The sequence below is a fragment of the Labrus mixtus genome, chromosome 5, assembly GCF_963584025.1.
Source record: "Labrus mixtus chromosome 5, fLabMix1.1, whole genome shotgun sequence".
Taxonomy (NCBI): Eukaryota; Metazoa; Chordata; class Actinopteri; order Labriformes; family Labridae; genus Labrus; species Labrus mixtus.
In genome coordinates this window covers 32773720-32782078 of record NC_083616.1, presented here as the reverse complement: position 1 = coordinate 32782078, position 8359 = coordinate 32773720, and the positions used below count along the sequence as shown (strand labels likewise).

Here is an 8359-nt window from a genome sequence, read left to right as displayed (position 1 = left end):
AGTCCCCTCCTCCATCTTTTCAAACAGTCCCCTCCTCCACCTTTTCAAACAGTCCCCTCCTCCCACCTTTTCAAACAGTCCCCTCCTCCATCTTTTCAAACAGTCCTCTCCTCCACCTTTTCAAACAGTCCCCTCCTCCACCTTTTCAAACAGTCTCCCTCCTCCATCTTTTTCAAACAGTCCCCTCCTCCACTTTTCAAACAGTCCCCTCCTCCACCTTTTCAAACAGTCCCCTCCTCCACCTTTTCAAACAGTCCCCTCCTCCACCTTTTCATCTGTGCTTTGGTCAAAATATAACATGAATCAAGCACCAGAGGAGGTTTGTGACCCTGTATAAACCAGCTCTCTCAGAACGCTCCGTTTTGGTGTGTGTGTCTCTTTAAATGTAATGACCCCCCCCCCCCCCCCGAGTTTTCCTGGTAGACATCACTCCTCTGTAGAGAGAATAAAAATGGCCGATCTGCACAAAAGTTTTGTCTAGTCTGGAGGTGGAGTCCCTGGGTGGAGATACCAGGGGAGGGCAGGGTGTTTTTATTTTTTTCCCAGAATCCCACTGTGACATCACAAGGAGAGCACATTAGAAACAGAGCATTTTTCTCTGTGTTGTAAGACTTATGCAGACCACAAACAAAGGACTGGATGGTTTATTTCACATGTTGTGGATCAGTGGACTCTCAGGTTACTCAGATAAATGTTCAAAACAAAGTGGATTTTTCATAATATATCTCCCCTTTAACATAGAATCCTGGGAGGGTCCAGGACCTCTTTGGGCTGGGCTTTTCAGGGGTCCAGCCATTTCTGTAAACGGCCCTGTAGGCTACATTGCATAAATGTCTTCAGTGAAGTCTTTGCTGGAACGTTTAAACATTGAAAAAGGGTCTTTCAGTCTTTCAGCCTCATGTGGTCTCAGACTCCAGATCAAAAAAAGGGAATTCCCTCTGAAATGCGAACAGGAAGCCATCTAAGCGCCTTGTCTTTCTAATTGAGGTCTGCCTCACATTCCTCGAGCCTGACTCAGAGCTCGGTCGACCAGCTCGACAGCAGCAGGCTCGCTGGAAGCTGCTAAAGATAGGCAGCACGCGGGGGCAACAAAGACGATTCTTTGGCAATGTTCTGACGTCTCTAACAAACAAAAACTTGAAAGCTGCTTCATTGTTTCTGACATGTTTTAAATATTTTAGAAACACACGCCTCGTCACAAAGCTCGAAATCCCTCCTCACTGTTTGTTGTCTGCACGTGTTGGACGGACTTCTTTGACCACACGGAGACTTAAACACCGGACTGTGCAGCTCCACGAGCAGAAACGTGCTCAAACTAGGATCAATATTGGAGATGCTTTTGAAAAATGGAGAGAGGTTAGAACACAGAAAGGTTTACAGACCCATGCAGAGCTGGATAAACACTGAAGCTTCAGAGTCCACCACATGGTGACCTGCAGAGAGGAGGGGGGGAGGGGGAGAGACAGCTCTCTATGATGTTTAGAATTTACACAGCAGTACTCATTTTAAACACTAGGGGTCAGAGTTACATACTGCTCCTTTAAAGATTTATATTTGCAGATTTTTTAACTGCAGATTCAGAATAACTCGATCAAATTCAGGATTTGACCTTCCTGACTTTTCTTACCCTGCCCGACCTGTTTGTACCGACTTCTTTAACAAAGGATTATCTTATCTTATCTTTTCTCTTCTTTGTACCTCATGACCTTTGGAAGCACAAAGTTATTACTGCTGATGGACTCGATGGCAATAAACACAAACAAATAGGATCCAGGTTGTAATAAACCCAGATGATCCTTCAGGGAAATGAAAGGATTAGAGGAGTCCTGTAGGTTCAGCCTCTTCAAGCCGACCTGATACAGTTCAGAAATGTTTAAAGAGCACAACAAGCCTCCATCTTTACATCAGATGGCGTTCGGTCTGTGTAAACACGACCAGCTGGCGCAGGAACACTTTAAACAAACACGCAGGGACACAAAGTAAACGCTGACCCGGAGCCAAATCCCCCTCAAGGCCAAACATCGCAGAGGGAGAGCCAAAACCATGAGGAGCCACACCTGCCTCAGCAGCAGCGGCGGCCCCACATGACCCTCAGAAACCCCTCGGAGCCCGGCGCTAAATGTAGATCACGGAGGAAAGTCCCAGCGGGGAAACAAAAAGCTGCCCACCAAACAGTCAACACACAAACAAAGACAACAATAGTGAGCGTCCATTACTGTAGCACAAGCCAGCGACTTCCCCTCGCTAACAATGACCTCTGAGAGAGAGAGCCAATGACATCATCTGGATGAGGGGAGGGAGGCAGCAGGCAGGAGGAGGAGGAGGAGGAGGGGGGGGCAAACATTTGAACTTGTTTACTCCCTGAAATCTTCACATAAACAAACGGGATAACGTCCCTGACAGCCGGCGCAGAAACAACAAATAAAACATTTTATTTTCAGCACGGTGAAACTTTGAAGTTGAAGAAGAAATGGAGAGACGCAGGAGACGTGTGAGCGCTCTTTGGGCGCCGTACTTTTGTACCCCATCACATCAAAATACATCCAATAACAGTCATCAAAACATTTGAATCAACACTCAGATGCATCCTACAGAGCTGAAGTAAAAGAGTGCATCCTGAAGTCAAAATCTTGTTCATTTTCTCCATAGCTGTGATGTCATAACCATCTACAGGTAGACTGACTACGAGCCCCCCCTCCTGTCAGTCTCCTGCTGTGAGGTGCATGTGTGAACAGGTCAGGTCAGGAGAATATCCAGAGACGTCCTCCTGAAATGATCTCAATATTTTCAAATACGACTGAAGATCTGAAGTTTTTTTTTTAAAAGCTTTTCTGCTCTACTGAGTCCTGATTACATTTGAGTAAGAAGATCAGTGTGACATCGTTATGAGGAGCAGGAGCCGGGACAGTTTGGTTTGAAGGCTTCAGACAGAACGACAGAAACAGACAGCAGGCTGGAATGTGAAGCAGCGACACCTGGACAAACACTTAGACCTCCTCCTTCTGGACTCGCTCTGCGTCTCAGCTCTGCGTCTAGTTACCTGATCGAACATTTGTTTACTGAGGAGCAACAACTCACACGTTATCCCCTCCATGTGACACAAACATGACGGTCTCTCTTCAACCTGAGCGGCAACAAGCTGCAGGGAGTTTCTCTTTTTAAAACCACATCTGGACTGGATTAGATCTCTGACACAACTGGGCTGCAAGAACCTGAAACCTGAAACCTGTCAGAGTCTGTAAATCTCTCGTTATCAAAGGAATACTTTGTTTGATGAGATATTTATATCTTCATGTATATCTACATGAAGCTGCAGCAGAGAGAGGATCAGTGCTGCAGGACTCTGAGGAGCCTCTCATATCATGTTGTTAGTTTAATCTGTGCAGACGTCAGGTTACATCACTTTACTTCAGGAGGAGTTATATGCAGCTCGTTCTTCAATCCAGCGCTCCGTCCTCTAGCCGGGGGACGCCTGACGACCACAGACGATAAGAAGATGAGGACGTAGGAGGGAACTGAGAAGAAAAGCGCTGCACGTCCGTCCTGTCTCCATGACAACAGTCTGTTGATAACGGCCGCTGTATGAGCGACTCTGCTCCGTTACTTTTTACTGCATGTTTTATATTTGAGGTCGTTTATTTCCTGATCAGACACACGGAGCGAGGAGGACGAGGAGACAAGACACGATCTGTAGGAGGTTAAACTACGGGGAATATCAAACATCTGGAAAAGAGCGCCTCTGATGTCATCAGCACCTTTCTGAAAAGTTGAAAGATTTTCAACTTGAGCACTCGGAGCGGCGGCACACAAAAAATGGAGAGCTCAGAAAAAAAATGCTGGGTGCTGCGAACGCTCTCTACTCGTTGAAAACACGAGAGAAGACGCTGGCGCTCAGAAAACAAACGCCATGTGGACGCGGGCTCTAAGAGCGCCATCACAGAGCAGCTCCTCCTGCTCCCCCTGACACAGAAATCCAACTAATGTCTCTTCACTCTGGATGTGGGCCACGTGGATGAAAATAGACGGCGAGACTCAAAATAACAACGAGAAGAAGAAACTCTAAATCTCCTCTCTTCATAAAGACGAGATCTGTTAGTTTCGGATTGCACATTAGAGATTATTCCTTCCCTCCAGGATTACAGACACTGCACGGTGTAATCATGTCATTCATCAGAGACTGCTGAGTCAGCGTTAGCGGCGAGGACAATCAGACCGTTATTGACAGACAGCGAGCTGTTTTTAGATGGCTTACAGTAACAACGTGTCTCTGATTTCACATCGACTTCTCCCTGAAACAGACGTGAAGCCTCTCAAACAGAGAGATGGAGGAGGGCCTCGCTCTGATGACCTCTGACCCCGATGAGTCGACTCTTTGAAGGTCTTAATGTCGACGGCCTCTTGAGACGCTCTCACTGAGCAGCCCGTTTAAAAGTCACTTTGGCGCCCTGATCCTGCTGCTTTGCTGAAACTCATTTCTTAATGGTGACTACTTTTTATCCTGAATGCACTTCCTGTTTGGGTTTTATTTTCTTCATCTGTGTTAAAGACGTTCACTCGGCTCTCGTGGAAATATGATTACAGCTGAAACACACGGTTACAGAAATGAGCAAAACAGAAAAAAGCTTGAGCACGATGATATCCAAACAGCAGAGATACACTGTTAGCTGTTTCTAATCCAACAAACCAGATTAGATTTTTAAGAGCTACAAACGATGCACAACTCAGGTGTTATCCCGCACCGTAAGGCGGTCCCACAAATGAACCCAATAAAACTCATCATACACTTTACCAAAGTCAGAACGAGACACAATAACTCCATCTACAAAAGACTAATAAACACAGAAACACACTGACTGAGAGGCGTCTCCTGAACTCAGCACGTGGCGTTTAAAGCACTGAGGCCAGGTGAGAGTCGATGAGTAATCAGAAGCTTCACCTGGGCAGAGGTACGGACTACAGCAGGGGAGAAGGGACAAACAGCACATGACAACAAACAGCCCTAACACATCTGAATCATATTGACCCTTTAAATTTAAAGATATGGGGCGCTGGTGGTCCAGTGGTTAGTGCGTGCGCCTCCATGTACAGAGGTTACAGTCCTCCAAGTGGACAGCCCGGGTTTGAATCCGACCTGTTTCTCCTTTCCAGCATGTACTCGTACTAGCATGTAATACTGTAATTGACATGTTAATTGACTCATCTGTCACATAACTGCATTTTACTCATCATGTTACTTCAGCATCTTTTGCACTGTTTCATATTTATGTAAATATTAGTCTTTTCTTATTCTGTTTATTGTTGATATTTAATGTTGGACCTGTACATAAGAGAGCACAGTTCACTGAAGTTAAATTCCTTGTGTGAGTAAGCATACCTGGACAATAAATCTGATTCTGTACTCTCGATTTCAGTCTCTACCCACCGTCCTGTCTCGACCATGAAAGCATGAAAGCCTGAATATTAAAGGTGCAGTCAGCAGCATTTTGACTTGCAGGTTGTAAACTCAACATTCAAACGGGTTCATCGACCCCAGAAGCTCGCACTCCCTGCAGGGCGTAGCCTGTACGTTTACTGCGTGTATCTACCTAATTTCAGAGGTAAGATAACAAAGGAAACATCGTCATTATCTGAGGCTGCTCAGCGTCATATTTCTGTCAGAAGTCAGTAACTTGATCTGGGAGCAGACCTCCCTGAAAAGGAGCCATTTGATCCCCGACATCGATATGATACAGTACGTACAGACTCCACTGTGAGTCCACCCCCCCCAAAACATCCGCCCCACTGACCCTTTCTACTGTAACACAAGCACCTCGTCAAATATCCTCCACCTCAGCCTCCGGAGCGAGGAGGAGAAGAAAGGCTGCGATTGTGGAGGAAAGCCCGGGGACGGGGATTAAACGTTAGGTAACTGTGTTAGAGAGGAGAGGATTAGATTAGAGAGAGAGGAGGAGGAGGAGGAGGGGGAGGAGGAGGAGGAGGAGGAAGAGGAGGAGGAGGAAGAGGAGGAGGAGGGGAGGAGAGAGGAGGAGGAGGAGGAGGAGGAGGAGGAAGAGGAGGAGGAGGAAGAGGAGGAGGAGGAGGAGGAGGAGGAAGAGGAGGAGGAAGAGGAGGAGAGAGGAGGAGGAGGGGAGGAGAGAGGAGGAGGAGGAGGAGGAGGAGGAGGAGGAAGAGGAGGAGGAAGAGGAGGAGGAGGGGAGGAGGAGGAAGAGGAGGAGGAGGGGAGGAGAGGAGGAGGAGGAGGAGGAAGAGGAGGAGGAAGAGGAGGAGGAGGAGGAGGAGGAGGAGGAGGGAGAGGAGGAGGAAGAGGAGGAGGAGGGGAGGAGAGAGGAGGAGAGAGGAGGAGGAGGAGGAGGAAGAGGAGGAGGAGGAAGAGGAGGAGGAGGGAGAGGAGGAGGAGGAGGAGAGAGGAGGAGGAAGAGGAGGAGGGGAGGAGAGAGGAGGAGAGAGGAGGAGGAGGAGGAGGAAGAGGAGGAGGAAGAGGAGGAGGAGGAGGAGGAGGAGGAGGAGGGAGAGGAGGAGGAAGAGGAGGAGGAGGGGAGGAGAGAGGAGGAGAGAGGAGGAGGAGGAGGAGGAAGAGGAGGAGGAGGAGGGAGAGGAGGAGGAGGAGGGGAGGAGAGAGGAGGAGGAGGAGGAAGAGGAGGAGGAGGGGAGGAGAGAGGAGGAGAGAGGAGGGAGAGGAGGAGGAAGAGGAGGAGGAGGGGAGGAGAGAGGAGGAGAGAGGAGGAGGAGGAGGAGGGAGAGGAGGAGGAGGAGGAGAGAGGAGGAGGAAGAGGAGGAGGGGAGGAGAGAGGAGGAGAGAGGAGGAGGAGGAGGAGGAAGAGGAGGAGGAGGAAGAGGAGGAGGAGGAGGAGGAGGAGGAGGAGGAGGAGGAGGGAGAGGAGGAGGAGGAGGAGGAGGAAGAGGAGGAGGAAGAGGAGGAGGAGGAGGGAGAGGAGGAGGAGGAGGAGGAGGAGGAGGAAGAGGAGGAGGAGGAAGAGAGAGGAGGAAGAGGAGGAGGGGGAGGAGGAGGAGGAGGAGGAGGAGGAGGAAGAGGAGGAGGAGGGGAGGAGGAGGAGGAGGAGGAGGAAGAGGAGGAGGAGGAGGAGGAGGAGGAGGGAGAGGAGGAGGAGGAGGAGGAGAAGGAGGAGGAAGAGGAGGAGGAGGAAGAGGAGGAGGAGGGGAGGAGAGAGGAGGAGAGAGGAGGAGGAGGAGGAGGAGGAGGAGGAAGAGGAGGAGGAGGAAGAGGAGGAGGAAGAGGAGGAGGGGAGGAGAGAGGAGGAGGAGGAGGAGGAGGAAGAGGAGGAGGAAGAGGAGGAGGAGGAGGAGGAGGAGGAAGAGGAGGAGGAGGAAGAGAGAGGAGGAAGAGGAGGAGGGGGAGGAGGAGGAGGAGGAGGAGGAGGAAGAGGAGGAGGAGGAGGAGGAAGAGGAGGAGGAGGAGGAGGAGGAGGAGGGAGAGGAGGAGGAGGAAGAGGAGGAGGAGGAGGAAGAGGAGGAGGAGGAGGAAGAGGAGGAGGAAGAGGAGGAGGGAGAGGAGGAGGAGGAGGAGGAAGAGGAGGAGGAGAAGGAAGAGGAGGAGGAAGAGGAGGAAGAGGAGGACTGCCTCTGTGAGCTCACACACAAACAGGTTTTAGAGGTCTGTGATGAGCAGACAGAAAAGCTTTAAGACGATGAGTTCCTCTTCCTTAAAGACGATGACACAGCGTCTCTTTGTGTCGTCCGCTCACATGTCGTCCTCGTTCGATCCCTCGATTGCATAAATCAGATTAATATGATGACTCGTCCTCTCTGTCCTCGACTGATTGAATGTTCAGGATGTGAGGAGCAGAGCGAGTAAGAGCTGGAAAACGTTTCTTAATCCTCAAAGACGTTTACAGAGACTGAACATGATGACACTCCTCCAGTGAACACCTGAGGACCATGTGAGAGTGAGGCTGCTGCACGGGGAGCACGCCGGGAGGTGTTGGGGGTCGGGGACTTGCTCGAGGAAAGGACCCTTACACCTCTCCAGCTAAAGTCCCTACAGACTGTTATCAAAGATCTTTAACGAAGACAAGATGGTCACTCGACTGGTGTTCATGCATCTCTGGAAAATGATGCTGCTTGTTGTAATCTGTGCAGCACACTCTAACCGCTAGACTTCATATTAGGCACGATTGCTCCCCCCTCCCCTCTCCCCCCTCCCCTCTCTCCCGTCCTGCTAACTGTTGATGTTTCTGTTTTTTCTGAGACGCCAACAACGTCCCTCTTCCTACGTCCACATCTACCCTGCAGCTCAGAGGATGAGACGGTCCGTGCTGCGAGGATATGACAGTTTCTGAAGCAACAGGAGCCGTTTAGGATGACGTCATATATTGATCCGCTTATGGACTCGAGCCCAGTA

At 49.8% G+C, this 8359-nt stretch overlaps 1 protein-coding gene across 1 annotated transcript in view; it reads right to left on the bottom strand.

Moving 5' to 3' along the window:
• gstt1a (glutathione S-transferase theta 1a) overlaps positions 1 to 8359 on the bottom strand; it is a 124989-nt gene that overhangs the window by 89391 nt on the left and 27239 nt on the right. The window lies entirely within an intron of this gene.